Source organism: Numida meleagris, chromosome 3, assembly GCF_002078875.1.
Source record: "Numida meleagris isolate 19003 breed g44 Domestic line chromosome 3, NumMel1.0, whole genome shotgun sequence".
Lineage (NCBI taxonomy): Eukaryota > Metazoa > Chordata > Aves > Galliformes > Numididae > Numida > Numida meleagris.
Window position 1 is genome coordinate 78,559,218 of NC_034411.1, and position 14,634 is coordinate 78,573,851.

Below are 14,634 nucleotides of genomic sequence, written 5' to 3' on the forward strand. Positions count from 1 at the left end.
CTTCCCTTCCCTTCCCTTCCCTTCCCTTCCCTTCCCTTCCCTTCCCTTCCCTTCCCTCCTTTTCCCCTCATTTTGCCAGCTCAGATATCTACTAAACAGTGAAAACACTTATTTAATCTGAGTTTCAAAGTAAACTAGCTGTGCTATCACCTTGAACATATTCCTATCTTCTCTCGCAGCGTGGGAGTACTTGTTTACTCACTGCAAATGTTGCAGTGATTGTATGTGTACTTGAAAAAAAATGAATCAAAGCATTAATAATTTACCACCAAGTAACACTAATTTTTGCAAAGTTGTATCCACATCCCTAAATATTGCATGAAAGTAGATTTCTGAATATGTGAGTTGCAGATATGTATTTTCTAAACCGATATGCTGAGAGATGATGGCTCAATAAGGTTCAGTAAAACTTAGCAAACATTTTCCCTTTTTTCTTTTTTTATGCTATGTGCAAAGCTTTCTCCTAATAACTTTCCCTAAAAGACAAAGTTTAGATATTTTCCTTTCCTGCTGATGAATCATCTGGCCACTTGGATATACTCAGCTGATGGAAATTCCAGTAGCTTGAGCTCTGGAAGCCAGAGAGAAAGAGAGATGTGTATCACAATGCGGAGTGCATCGTGTGTGTGCGTGCATTCCTCCCTCCACGTATATGTACAGTTTTGTCATATTAAAGCAATACTAGACGGGAGAAGAAATGAGGAACTCTTCATCCCTTTGGCGTTGTGGCTGTAGAGGTAATAGAGATGAATAGTACTATAAAAGTTTTGAAGTTTTATGGATGCACTTTGACCCTACTTTTTTTTTTCTTGTTAACTGAATCCTTAGCACCTTAACAGGGCAACAGTGTTTTCCCAGGGTATACTGAGGAAGAATATCTCAAAATGGAAAAAGTAAGTACAATTTCCATGATTTATGCCATTTGCTTTGCAAACATAATATGTAGAGCAGAAATTTGGCTGATGTTACTCAGTATATTTTTCTTCACATCAGTAGAGCAATTTCAGCGTATACCAGCTGAGAATCTGGCTCCACGTATTAAATAAAAAAGTGGGTCTGGCTTCCTGATCTTTTGTAGTAGACACACAAAACTATTCGTTATTGAACTTGAAAAGAGATCTCACTTCCCCATATTGGCAGCAGGCTGGAGAAATGGGGACATGGTGTGCTGAGCTCCTGGGTAGAAGAAATGTTTTCTTTCAAACTATAACGACCTTTTTGGCCATCTTAAGGAATATGTTCAAGCTTCCTTGGCAAGCAGAGGTGGGACACTAGCCAGTTGCTACATGAAGGCTTTGAAGATGGAGGGAATAATAAAAGAAAAAAAAAATTAAAGAGGAAAGTCTTTTTGTTCCCATATGGGTAGCTAAGGGGTAACTGTTCATCCCCCTGCTTTGCAAGCAGAAGCACTAATAGATCTGGCACATCAAAATCAATACTTTTTTTTGACTGCTTTGTAGCTCGGATGTTGTGCCTGGTTTTTACATGACCACAGTGCTCAGAAATAGATGCATTTATCTGCTGAGAATGGCTTCAGGTGGTATTTCTGATCTGTAAATGTCTCTGGACCTACCACTTTGGAAGATGATGTACACTATAATCAACTGAAACCCTGCTTGATAATCCTGACTTTCAACATCGTGGGGAACAGACAGGACATAATTTAGGGGGAAGAAATAAAGAGATTCTTGGGTGAAAACAGGAACTTTGCTTTGGCAAAAATGCTATAGATGCACACGTGTATTAGTAATAGAAACTGTAATTTGAAAACAGCTGCTGTCAGAAAAAGCAAGTCGAAAAGTAGGTAGAAGCTGGATGGAAATTGGGGAGCTATGGAAATACATGTACACTATTTATTTTTTCTGATCCTTAAGATTCATTCAATCAAGATTATTGCTCAGGATATGCACTGAGAAGTACTGATTCTTGTGCACTGAAACATGAAATAAGATTCTCATAATGTGAGGCTCTTGTGAGACATTAAGGTCATAGAAAAGTAAGCTTTATATAACAAACCTAGGGGGAAAGGATACAAAAACTCGATGGGTTTGAATGTCAAAGTCTGGTGTCCACCAACTGAATGTTTAGATGTTGCAACTGTTTGTTTTGGAAGGAATATACTTTTGAGTGTACAGAGCGCACTATTTTGAAGATTAGATCTGTCCTTAATAAGCAATATTTCCTTACCTCCAAATTTTATTCTATCTGAGTGAGCTTTAGAAGATGTTTTCTGTTATTAGAGTTTGCCCTAAACTCCTAAATAGCTCTATTATGTCCGGTGACCTCATTCTTACTAGGTTTTACAGGTCAGTGGTGAATTAAGCAGCCAGCTTCCTGCTAATTAATCCTATTTTGTTAAAGAACTGTTAGACTGCATTATCTTATCTCTGTTAAAAGGAAGCTTTTACAGGATTGGCACCAGATTACAGTTATGAATGGCAACCCTGCATCCAACTCTGACAAGCAGAACCCAAGCAGAAAGGTGGAAGAGCAGAGCACGAGGCTGGCACAAAAATGCCCTCATCTTCCTCAGTGTCCCTCCACCAGATGAGCCCCCAGTCATTTCAGTAGCCAAATGGCTTTGAAGTGATGCAGCCTCCACATCTGCAATGTGTTTGGTGTGCAAATGTCCTGTCAGAAACCCAAGTCCCCACTTGGTGTGACTACACACAGGGGAGGCAAAGCCAGTGCAGTGTTTATGTACAAAATCTTGCTTTGCTGCACATGAGCAGTGCCCCAACCAAACTGAAAATCATCCTGAGACAGCACACCTCTATCAAAAGAGCCGCTGCTGTGATTGCATAGCTTGCTCAAATTGTGAAGCCCCAGAGAGGTCCTTTGGTGTCAAGTTTTGAAATCAGTGGGTTGGCTTAAATATAATGGAAGGTGAGGTGGAAAATGCCCATGAATACATAAAGGGTAGGGCACTCAATAACTGAAAGTCAGATAACATAAATGTATTTGGTGGTTGTGGTCCATGTTGGACGAGTCATAAACCAGCAGGTTTACCAGTAGGTTTACAACTGCTTCCCTTTTTTTTTTTTTTTTTTATTTCTTTATTTTTCTCTTTGCCTCTCACTGCCCACCAGCACTATGCCTTTAATATTTCATTGTTTGGTCTGGAGCCATGTGGACTAAGCATAAGACAGGTGGGGTTCACCCTGCCAAAAGGCATATCTTGGGAGCAGGGCAGGAAGGGAAAAGAGGAAGTACGGGAGGTGTTTATAAATGGCCTCATTTTTCCAGATATTTATGTATCAGATGAAATTTGCAGAGCTACATCTATGAAAAGCACACATTTCATAGAGTGGCCATTGGCATGGGGGAAGGAGATTGGCTGCTCTGCAGGCTGCTGAACAATGCAGGCATTTTCAGCTGAGCTGCCTGAAATGATCCCCCAAGCTCCTGTGTCACAGCGTAGCAGGACTCCCATTCTGCATTTTTGATCCAAAGCTGGGAAGATGCTCAAGGGAGGGGGGATGGGTCTGAGAGGAGGGAGCCCTTAAAAACTAAAGAATTGAGAAGTGGAATCACCTATGCCGAATGTTCATGTAATATCGAGCTCTTCTTCGGGACATTGTGCCATATTTGTCTGTCAGGTGCCATCAACCAGCACAACTCCTTGTGATTTGTGTCTCTTTGTGGTATTAAAACAGTGAAACCATGCTGGATGCTTTAGGTATAGTGGCAGAAAATCTGCTGGGTATTTAATGGTGGCTGCTGCATTTGTACTATTTGGGATTAATAGGAAGTTCTGCTTTAAAACCTCAGGCATCTCAGCAACCAAAACAAGATGTCATAAGCCAGCAAGAAGAATGAAAGAGTCAGCTGCTCAGAAGGACTAAGCTGCACATGCCTTGTGATAAATTGCTAATGTATTCTAAAGTGCACAGAATTACAGAGCCTCTTTTCAGCAGCACAAGAGATACGTGAATTAAATTTCCTTTTGCACTGTTTGCCTTGAAAGTCCCACTTCTTTATGTGGGAATGAAAACACATCCATGCGAAAAAGAGACAATGAACAAGAGGGGATTAGGAGGTGTGAGCAGCTTCTGCTGTCCTGTGACTGCAGTCTGTTTGGCCTGCACTCCAGGGCAGCAAACCTGTTCCTCATTTGTAGGTACTGAAGAATTATGAGTTGCACTTAGATGTACGGCATTTGCCCAGTGATAAAAGGAAGAATTACATCCAGCCTGGAAAAAGTAAGGAATAATTTGAGAAATATATATATATATTTTAATTTAAAATGATATATTTTGGAAGGAAGACCATGTATTATCTTACCCTGGAACTTTGCTTCCTTCCTTTTGGATACCTGATTAAACTCTGTTTACTCAACTAATTCCCTAGCTAAAAATGGAGGCATTTTACAAAAACAAACAAAAAACAAACAAAAAAAGCAAACCAAAAAAACCACCTGTAGAACATTAAGTATTTTTTAATTTCACTTGCATAATTTCTACGAAGTTGAGTTTAATCACTTCTGCCTTCGAGGACCACATGTTCGCTGTGCTGCACTGTATAAGAGCATTGAACACATGCACAGAACAACTGTTTTGAGCTGAGCTGAGCTGAGTGTCTACAAGTATTGTTTGCTTTCATCACGTGCAGTTTAATCTACTTCAGCTACTTCATTCTAAAATCTGCCTTTTTTTTTTTTTTTCCCTATGCCTCTACATCCTAAGCTGACTTGTGAAAAGCAAAGAAGTCAGATCTGTGCTGCACAGCTCCCTGCAGCACAGACTTACCAAGCAGACTATTCTGGAACTCAAGTACTTGCAAATGACACATAAACCTCTAACTAAGCCTTAGATCAAGTGACTTCACAGCTACCGGCAGGGCTATTTTTAATTCTCTACCTCGTTTTGCACACTAGCAATAATCTCATGCCTGGTAAATTGGGATGATCTGGCTTAAAAGTTCAGTTGCAGCCATGTTAAAAAGACTAGAGGAAATGGATAGCTCATCACTGGGACTTGCAGCCCTTTGGAACACAGCCAGAACTTCTTAAAAACAAATCAGCTCAGGATTACAGTTTGTTAGGGCAGAATGGCAAAATCATTTCCCGTCTATTTTTCAGTCTACTGCTTCCTTTTTGCTGTTAGGAGAAAGCAGTTCTGCTCACCCCCAGCTCAGGGCATTGGCTGGGTGTGGTGCTTTCAGGGGCATTGGATAATCTCGTGCCTTGGTGTGTGAGTATGGAAACGATCAGCGGCTGGCTCCATTGTGCAGAGAAGCTGTGGGCATGCGATGGGGCTGCCCATGCCTCTGCTTCTTTGGTCCACAAGTGCATCCAGGGGTGGTGCAGTTTGTGATAAAATGCTAAGGTTCCGTGGGAGCAAAGTGAAGATGATGGAGGCAGTGAGTGATGAAAAGCCACATGCATCAGTTGATAGGAAAACAGCCATTTTGTCAGCAGGGGTTCAGCTGCTTTAAAGTTTGACCAGTTTACTTATCCAGGTGACATAATCTAAGGCAAATGCTGGAATTTTGTATAGAACAAGCACATTCCAAGTGAAGGGTATGTGCTACTTGGCAGCCATCAAGGTGCCATTTTTCAGAGCAGTAAAGTGCTGTAAATTAGGCAGCAGATTCTTCCCATCCTAAAATGACAGAAATGTGCTATCTGCCTCAAGCGGGCACAGTGTGATGTGATCAGCAGACAGGGAATAATGCTCTACTGGTTCCTTGCAATGAAATACCATGTTTGATGGTTGCTGGAGCAGTGCCTCACGTGGGAAGCTTTCTAATAATAATAAGGCACAGTAGGCAGGCCAGAGACACAGGGCTCCTACCTAGAGGATACCCCAGGATGCTGGGGATAAGACCATTGGAGAATATCCTCCTGAACAGAGGACTTCTGCATACCACTCCAGGAACAATCCAGTGCTGTTTGTTGAGCCTTCTGTTCACAAGCACAGATTGTGTCTTCCTAAAGTTCCATGTATTCAGAGCCAAACCCCTGCTCTGTTATTCTAGTCCGAATGAGAGCAGCATTTGGAATGGGAAATATAAATCTTTCTTTGAAACTGTGCATTAGGACAATAGGTCTCCTGGGCAAAGTGTTCTTTGGAAATTAGTGGCAAATGAAGCAAATGTTATGCTGATAAATAAGAACCTCTGGGGGTTAATCTGGAAAAGTGAGACTGGTCCTCAGAAGAGGAACAAGAAATGGACTGGTAGTATTGGTGTACCATTTGCTCTGCTGTCATTTACCAGGTCACCTCATAGGCCTGTTGACAACTCTGTGCTCTCACATTCTGAGTGGCATGTGCACAGCAAAGTTGCTTAATGCCTGGGAAGGACAAGAGGAGGAGAGGGGAGTGCGCTGAGGCTGTTGCTCAGGATAAGATTAGGTTTGGGTATGAGTAGGAGGCAAGCTCAGGGCTCTGTTTCAAAAGGATGAAATTTCACAAACTGTTCTCCGTATTTTGGCTCAGCGTAATGTCAGATGAGCTGTCTTAAAGATTTCCACTGTGATGAGGAACATTCAAGCATCAGAGCTGGAAAGAAAGGCTCCTGTCCTGCTTTGGCCCCTTCCTACAATCCCACGGTGGGCTGAGGTTACTCTCTGGGGTGTTCCTCGCCTGACGCCACCTGAAACATTCCATGCCCAAGAAGCCTGTCCAGGAATAGATGAGAACTAAAAGGGCCATGTAGTGCTGTGGCTGAGAGAGTATTTTTGCATTTGTCTCTGCCCCTTTATGTATCTGAGGGCTTCATAGAGAAAAAGAATGGATATGTGAGGATACCCTTATTTCAGTGTAAACGTTATTTGTGCCTTACTATTTTTATCCATGCATGAAGCCAGCTTATGGTTCAAAGCTCAGCTGGGCTATTGCTGAGCTCAGCAGGGCTGAGTGGCTGAGGCTGCTCTGAGGAAGGGCAGGCAGCAGCTGGGCTCCAAATTTTGCCAGAGCAGGGGCAGGAGTTGCTCTGGTGCCTTCCAGTTGGGAAAGGCTCCTACTGTTTAGGCTGGCTGATTTCTGAGCTCTTCCACAGTGGTGAGAGCTCAGAGAACATAGCTATACTCCAGCATAGCTCTGCAAGAAAATAACCTTACCATCCTGAGCAGCAAGGGTTTGTAGCCCCTCTGAACAAAAAAGTGGGCTGCAGGTGCTGCTGTGCAGCTGCCCATCTCTTCCAGCAGTAAATGGTACTGATGATGGGGAGCTTTGTAATAAGAGTGCTGAGGTGATGCTCAGTAGCAGCTGGAGTCCTGGGGTCCCTGTCTTGCCTGGCACTGAAATCAGTGGCAGCCTGCAGCTGTGTGAGATGGAGGCCCTTGATGCAGCTGGCTCCACTTGGGATTCCACTGGATCTCAGGAAGAGCAGTGGCAGCACAGCCTGGAGCCTTTTCCTCCCCCACCTTTCTGTGAAGTGGAAGCTGGGCACACTGATGCATAATAAGCCATTTCAGGTACTGATCTGTAGCATTTTCTTGTTCCTGGAGGAAAATTCATGAATGGGAAAAAATGCCTTACCATTTTTTGGCATTTCTGACAGACTTTCTTTTCTACTTGGAATTTTTTAACAAAATGCCTTACTTTTGCTTTGAAATGTAATTGATAAATTGCCTACTTTCTTTTCTCTGTACTCTGACTAAATGCTCTTCTCAGGCAGTATTTTGCTCTTGAATCTAGCACACCAAAGAAGCGCAGGGTGTGGAGGAGCAAGGTTTCCCATGCAGGAGAAGGAGACATATGAAAGAAAAAGGAGTGCTGAGGGTGGATGCTTTGGTAAAGTACATAATTGCATTCCTGTTTATGAGAGCAGAGAGGTGCTGAATGAGGTCTTTGCTGCAGCTGCTGTCATCAGCAGGTGGACAGATGGAAATGATCTGTGTCGGGAGGTGGAGAAAGAAAGGATGAAGGAAACAAAACAGAAATAGGGTGTCCTCTTGTTTTAGGGCGACAGTTCGGTTGGAGACTGAGAAATACACAATACAGATTAAAAGCATATCCCTACCGACTACCTGCAATTATGCTGGGGGCCACCCAGCTGGAGAGGCTGTGGAGCCTCCATCCTAGGAGATCTTCAAAAGCCACCTGGATGTGGGCCTGGACATCCTGATTTGGGTATCCCTACTTGGAAAGAGGTTGGGACAGATGGTCTCAGAAGTCCCCACCAACCTCAGCCTTGATGGGATTCTGTGAATTTTGGAAATGCTAAGACATCATTAGGATCTGGATAGGCTAACAGGGCATGCTGGCCCGGCATAGTGGCATCCCGTGGGCAACAGGAAGGTTATTTCTGGCTAGGGTGTTTGACAGAAACTGTGGTTTGCAAATGGTAGCACACTGGGGCCAAGAGAAAACCTCTTTGTCTCTCGATGATGCAGAAATAGATTGTGAAACCTTCCAGTTGCTTGCTTCCTTGCATCAAGACTGTCACATCCTTTTGGTCTGTTACTGTTCAGTGTTTAGCTTGTGGCCCTGCTTGCACAGCCCTAAAATACTGGGTTTCATTCATCTGTCTTCGAGACACACTGATTCTCTGCTTCCAGCCCAAAGGTCTGGAGCATTCATACCACTCCAGATTACCAGAAGCTACTCTAATCTGGTGATAACAGTTTTGTGTTAGTTGTTGGTGTATGTGCAGCTGTAAAAAAGACCATTTTTGGTTCCTTATCATATAATCATAGAATTAGCAAGGTTGAAAAAGACCTACAAGACCATTCAGTCCAACTATCCACCTACCACCAATAACCCCACTAAACCATGCCTCTCAACACAACATCTAAATGTTTCTTGAACACCTCCAGGGACGGCGACTCAACCACCTCCCTGGGCGGCCCGTTCCAGCGCCTGACCACTCTTTCAGAAAAGTAGTATTTCCTAAAGTCTAGCATAAATTTCCCCTGGTGCAACTTGAGGCCATTCCCCCTCGTCCTGTCACTAGTTACAAGAGAGAAGAGGCCGACCCCCAGCTCACTACAACCTCCCTTCAGGTAGTCATAGAGAGCGATAAGGCCTCCCCTGAGCCTCCTCTTCTCCAGACTGAACAATCCCAGCTCCCTCAGCCGCTCCTCATAAGGCCTATGCTCCAGACCCCTCACCAGCTTCGTCGCCCTCCTCTGAACACGCTCCAAGACCTCAATATCTTTGTTACAATGAGGGGCCCAAAACTGGACACAGTACTTGAGGTGGGGCCTCACTAGGGCTGAGTACAGAGGGAGAATGACTTCCCTACTCCTGCTGGCAACACTATTTCTGATACAAGCCAGGCTACCATTGGCCTTCTTGGCCACCTGGGCACACTGCTGGCTCATGCTCAGCCGAGCGTCAACCAATATCCCCAGGTCCGTTTCCTCTACACAGTCTTCCAGCCACTCTGCCCCACGCCTGTAGCGTTGCCTGGGGTTGTTGCGGCCAAAGAGCAGGATCCGGCACTTGTTGGTCTTGTTGAACCTCATCCCATTGGCTTCAGCCCGGAGATCCAGCCTGTCCAGATCTCTCTGTAGGGCCTCGCTATCCCCAGGCAGATCAACACTTCCTGCCAGCTTGGTGTGGTCTGCAAACTTACTGAGGGTGCTCTCAATGTCCTCATCCAGGCCATCAATAAAGATATTGAAGAGGACAGGCCCCAGCACCGACCCCTGGGGAACACCACTCGTGACTGGTCGCCAGCTGGATTTAACTCCATTCACCACCACTCTCCGGGCCCACTCCTCCTTCTTTCACAGAAGCCCACTACCTGCAGTAGTCAGCTTGGGTCAGGTATGGGATATCTATCACCTGAAAAATTTGGCAGTTTTAAACAGGAGGAAAACTGAATGTGTGTATCTCACCTTTTGATAGCTGCCAAGAATTGCATCCTTGGGAATATATGCAATTTCAATGTGCACCAAGAAAATCAGTGTGAGCAAACCCAATCTATATAATAAGCATGCCCCCCATCTAGGAACATCACGTGCATTTGTAGAAGTGAAGGTAACTAGATAATGGAAGACATTTTCTGCAGGATTTTCCTGCATTTATAAACCTTTATCAAGACTGAAAGGTACCCAAAGTCCACCAGGAGTCATACTCTTGACAGTGAAACAGCTTTTGTTTTCTAGCAGGTGAAAGTAAATTATAGCTTTGAGTCTGCAAAACAAATTCTTTCTGAAAAAAATGCTAACCCCATCTCTGTTGCTTCATATCGTGTGTTTTCATGCTGTGTCTCGCTGCTCCAAATGCAGAACAGTTTGTTTAAAACCAAAATGACATATTTTCCCATCTCTCTTGAAGAAAATACTGAATGGTGAAATCCACTGGAGTATTCCCACAAGAGCTTAATGCATTGTAGGATAAACAAAACATGGAAAAGTAAAATCAGCATACAATCCTATCAGTCATATGCAACTGGGATTGCATGAATGCATGAGTCATGAAACATGGAGTTTCACTTTCCCATGTGGGCAGAGGACTGAAGTGTTCAAGCCTCTCCCATAGCAATGAAAAATGCAGCCTCTTGAAGAGAAGCAAGGCTTATCCTTGGCTCCCAGCTGAACAGGTGCACCTGGATAACACATTTTAATTGCATTCAGATCCTGAGGGCCAGCATTTCCAAGCAACAGGTGACCCTAACGCTTCTTCCTCTGTGCACAATCACTGCTGGTGTTATCTAATAGAAGACGCTGCTCTATTTGGGCTATGAGCTCTTTAGGTGAGGCAGGAGATGAGCGGCTTGGCGCCCCAGTCTCCAACTTGGCCTGGGGCTGCTGCAACAATGCACGTGTTGAACACTGCTATTCCATTTTATACGCACTTTCTCAGCAGAGTTGCAAAAAGCTTCTGGCAGGCTCATCAGAAAAATCTGCTAATTTGGCCTGCTCTAAACTGCACCTTTTCAAAACAACACAGCATTTAGTCCAAACGTTGACATTTTTCCCAGGATGAGTAAAACGTCTTTCCAGTAAAAACTGGCAGAAGGAAAAGAAAACTAATAGGACTGTAGTACTTTCAAAGCACAAATATTTCTTCTATTTTTCTTTGAAAAGATTATTTCCTAGAGATCTCTGATTCTCATTTTGTTCAAAAGGCTTTAGTATTGAGTATACAATAGTCAAGGCTAACTCCAGTGCTAACCCCTAGTATAGACTATTCCGTTATAAAGTGTAATGATTTTTACTGGTATCACATACGGAAATAAATTTTGGCAATAAAATATATGGAACATTATGGTATTATAAGATTCTTTTATACAAAGGCAGTCTTTGAAAAGAGTTAAAATCAAGCTTGAACACTCTTGTGAGAATAAAATGAATCAAAACTGAACTAGACCAGCCTTTGAACTCTGCCCCCCATGTCCATGTTCAAGCTTTACCCAGACTAGTTTTGGGGAAAGTGATGAATGAATAAGGGTTTGGAAAGGCTTGCAGGTATGTCTAGTATAGACATCTAGGTCTTAGACCTTATTTTGAAAGTACGATGTCTTGTTCAATAGAATGAATGATTAGTTATTTTGCTAAGGAAAATCTCTTCCTAGATTATTCTAGAGCCCTCTGAACTCCTCATCCTGATGGCTGATGTCCTCTTGGCATCTCCCCGCAGCCCTGCATGCTGCTGACTGCTGACAAGTGCCATGAAGGCAGAGAGATGGAGGCTGCCTCCCTTAGGGATGTGGAGAGAAGGGGAGGACACAGTGGCCTGAAATCTCCAGAAATGTGTCTCTGGAGGTGAGCTGGGAAATCCATGAGTTGACTGGGTGGAGGACAGCTAGGGACAATCTTGTTTCCAGCAAGGAAATTGCATGCCAATACTCAGTTTGCAGATGACTGCTGCCCAGCTCCATCTTTCCACCTTTAGCAGGCAGTAAACAAGTCTAATTTTTAATGTTTTAAGAGCCCTTGGGCTCTATATGAAATGATATTACAAAAGTTTTTGTGACACAGTAAGGATAACATTTTGCTGTATCTTCCTTCTAAACTTCTGAAGGAGGTTTTTAGACTTCTCTGACTTGTCCTGGATATTTTTGTTTCTGCTAAATCATCCCTGGACAGAAGGCTGTCACTTTCAATCCAGTGATGAGACTGATGTTTATCACGTTTTTAACAAAAGCAAACACCTCTAACTGAATTAACACTAGTTTTGTGCCTGCACTGGCAGTGCTGTTCAGGAGTGAATCCCTTGACTGTCTGTCTGTCCATCCATTTGTACCTTGGCTGTGTTGGAAGAGAAGCCAATAAGTGCAAACCCTGATCCTTCCATTTAAACCCATCAAGTGTGGGAATGTGCAGGATGGGGATGCTCAGTTCCAGACAAAGGCAAAACTTGGATGGGCCCAACCAAAGACCCCAGGCTGTGGGCAGTAGAGGTTGGGACCTCAAAAGCAGCTGCCTCCATCTCTGGCCCTGCTGCCACTGCATCTGAGTTGGAGCTCTGACAGACATAGATGAAGAGTCAACAGTTTGCTTTTTTTTTTTTCATCAAAAGAATGCATGTTCCTATTCTAGATAGCATGTAGTGGGCAGAAGGGAGCTAGGATGATGTTATGGGCAACTTGCATGGAGTTCAATCAGGAAAATACAGAGTATTCTTCAATTCAGCAGAATTTACCTGGAAAGTCTGTTTGGTCCTGTGCAGCAGTGCTCACACTGAAGACTGTCAGTCAAGAACACACAAACACGCATGGAAACACAGTGTTGTTAATCTTCCTTTGTTCAGGAGCAAGATGGAGAACGCTGCTGGGGTGAAGGGATTAATTGAGCAATTTAGTGCGGAGTTACAGAAAGGCAGAGTTCATGCTGCACATCTTACCTTCCCATTAACCACTTGGGCAATGCAAACTGCCTGCGTGAGTAATCCCACCCAAATGCTGTCAAAGAATTTCTTCTCACATTGGCAATTAAAAGTAACAAAACCTTTTCCTTCAAAAAATACATATTTGTCATTAAAGGCACAGTGCATGTTCATGAGCTGAATTAATGCTTTTATTAGCTGGAGCATCACCGGGATCAGTCATGATTTCTGAAACTCATACAAATTTTACTGAATTTCTCACAACATACTGCACCCTAATTACATTTCTTTCTACAATTTTCAATGACTTAAAGTAAATTTCACATTCGAGTAGAGCATAAAAGTAACAAATACACAGTACACCTCTACCCTAAAGTACCCCCTGCACTGGTAAAGTTCTATTTCCATTGTGTCCACTGTATGTAGTCAGCTTAACAAAGAAAATACAGCCTCTATCTAGTGTCCATCAAGTAGCGGAAGAGATGTAAAAATAATTTGACACTGATGCAAATAATTCTTAGTTTATTTTTTTTTAAAGTAAATGAGTATGCTAACGAATATCCCATGTACCTTTCTGAACTGAGAAAGTGTTACTTCTACAATTCCTTCACCAGAGCAGTGTTCTCCAGAGTGAGCTTCTGCCTATTTTCCTTCTGAAGTTTGCAAGCAGTATCAACTTGAGAGAGAAGAGGAAAGAAATAAGATGCATATAAAATAGCATTAAATCCTACCAGCCAGTATCAACACACCAATATGCTCTGTGGCATTGCTATAATTAATATTGCTAAAGTTTCACTGCCACATGCTGGGAAGTCAAATTAAATGCTGCCTCTCACTAGCAAGTCTGTGCTCGGACTCTCAGGGATGGCCTATTTTAAACTGGAATAAGGGGGCAGCTTGGATCCCTCCCAGGTCAGTTCTCTGGCCCGTGACACTGCCAGCCGGCCTGTGGCCAAGGGCAGTGCTCGGTCTGTTAGATGAACACAGGTGACATTGTGTGCCGTGGTTCTCCTGGGCTAAGTACAGGGCCCTTCCCAGGCTGGCAGGTCTGTGGCCCCCATGGTTTCCTCAACATGATGTTGCCTTTGGGCCCTCAGGCCCGGGGAGGCTGCACCTCTAGGGCCCTGGGGTGCTGGGAGGCCTGAAGCCTTCAGCAGGCCACCGCTGCCCCTTGTAGCACGTTTGTTTTAAATAAACAAATGGCCAGCGGACATGAGATACAGTGCTCCTGCTTTCAGCCTGCGTTCATGTGTACACATCCCGATTTTAAAAGCTTCCTGATTCTTTTTTTTTTTTTTTCTTTTAATAACCACCTTGGCACAGAACTTTGCACACCATTCTCCTGGCCTCCCACTTTCCAGCAGGCACAGGGGTCCCCAGTACAGCAATGGCTCCGCGCAGTCCCCCGGTGGGGACAGAAGGAGATCGCAGGCTGCAACCCGCACCTTTCGGGTCCCTAACCCCAGAACACCGCAAACCCACCCGCCGCCGCGTAGCGAAGCGCTTCTGCACGGTCGTGAGCGCCTGCAGCGCTCGCTGCCCGGCAGGGGGCGCCATTGTCACGCGGCTGCGAGCGGCGCCAGCGGGCGGGCGGCGGGGCCTTCCCCGTGGTACCAGGGGTCAGCGGCACCGGGCGCGCCCTCGGGGCTTTTTTGGGGGGGGGAAGCACCGTGCTTGCTCGCCTGGTTCGGGGCATGCACAGTGCTGGCACTGCACCCGCACACCAGCTCACCTCCCGCGAAGGGTTGATGGGCAGAGCTAAAATGAGGGGACCTAAAGTTGAGGGGGGTCGCGGTACGCCCCGTCGGAAGCCTTCACGCCCCCCCTCTTGCCCCTCCGCCCTGGCGGAGCGCCCGCTCGGGGCGGCAGCGCGTCAAAGCGCCGTGCCCCCCCATTGGCCCCATGCGCC

At 44.6% G+C, this 14,634-nt stretch overlaps 1 long non-coding RNA gene across 2 annotated transcripts in view; it reads right to left on the bottom strand.

The window, feature by feature from the left end:
• The window catches only part of LOC110395533, an 87,235-nt gene extending 72,622 nt beyond the window's left edge, over positions 1–14,613 (bottom strand). For both annotated transcript variants that reach the window (XR_002436440.1, XR_002436439.1), the window contains exons 1-3: positions 14,458–14,613; positions 13,296–13,401; positions 12,543–12,670 (exon numbers count right to left, since the gene is read on the bottom strand). This is a non-coding gene — a long non-coding RNA (uncharacterized LOC110395533). The remainder of the gene's footprint in view (positions 1–12,542; positions 12,671–13,295; positions 13,402–14,457) is intronic.